A 1233-nucleotide genomic window follows, 5' to 3' on the forward strand; every position below is an offset into this window, starting at 1 on the left:
TGTTATATGGAGTGTGGTGGGAAAAAGGGGGGGGGGGGGGGGGGGGGGAGGTATGGCCGTGATGACGCAGATGGTGTGGAAAGCTGTGACATGTGATGTTTGGGACGGTGAATTGTACACTTCGGTGGCTCGAGAGTAGTCGAGAATTTGATACGAACCGCCTCTCCATCATAGCTGACGATTCGTCTCCCCTCTTTACTTTGCCGTCGACGACGCCCTCCTCCCGTAAAAATGTACAACCGACGCGAAAAAGAGCCCTCTCACCCACCCCCCACCCCCCTCCCTCTATAACAAAAATAAGCCACCACCACGATCCCGCCGATCCCGCCCACCCGCCTTTCCCACCCGCTACGTCAAATTCGGCACGGCGGCCGCTGAGTTGGAGTACGCCATGCCGCCCATCTCCGGCATGACATCGACGCCGTGCATCCTTCCTCCAAAGCTGTCGTCCTCCTCGAACATGTCGTCCTCGACGCTGCGCGCGAAGCTGGCAACGCTGGCGACGTCCTCGGAGTAGGCGGTGTACTCGCTCCTGCTGAGAAAGTCGCTCGCCGACAGGCTGGATGCCGCGCGTCGCGAGCGGCCAGACGCGAACGACGCCGGGCCGCGCCCTGGCAGGTCATCCCTGTCCGTGCGGCGGAGCAGCGCGGCCTCTGCGGCGCGCGCGACGCTCTCGTACGGGCTGTGCACGTCGCCCGGGACGAGCGGGTCCTCGTCGTCCAGACGGGCGCCCTCGAGGCTGGCGGGGTAGTCCTCGTCCGAGTCTGCGTGTTCCGCGTCCGGCGGCGGGGTAGTGGGCGGCGGCGGCACGGGTCCGTCCAGCGGCGGCTCGTGCGGGGGGTATGAAGGCGGCGGCGGGGCTGGGGCGGACGCGAGCACGGCAAACTCACGCGGCGGGGCGGCTAGAAGGCCGTTCGCGCGCGGAGGGAGGTGGGCTGCGGCGGCAGGGAGGTGATGGATGCCGTTGGGCACGGACACGCTCGGGCCGATGTCGCGAAAGAGCATGGAGGACGGGTCGCCCTCCGCCGCGTCGTCGTCCAGGTCGTCGTCCAGGGCGGTGACTAGGGCCTCGGAGCCGAACTCCTCGTACTGCGCGTCGCGCGCGCCCCCCCTGGGCAGGCGGAAGCTGTCGGCGGAGAGCGGCTCCTTGATCTTGCCGAAGGACGGGACGGAGGAGATGCGCGAGGCGCGGGAGGCGCCGCTCTTGCCGCTCTCCGGGGGGGGGAGGTGGGC

Source organism: Chondrus crispus, genomic scaffold (assembly GCF_000350225.1).
Source record: "Chondrus crispus Stackhouse genomic scaffold, scaffold_534, whole genome shotgun sequence".
Taxonomy (NCBI): Eukaryota; Rhodophyta; class Florideophyceae; order Gigartinales; family Gigartinaceae; genus Chondrus; species Chondrus crispus.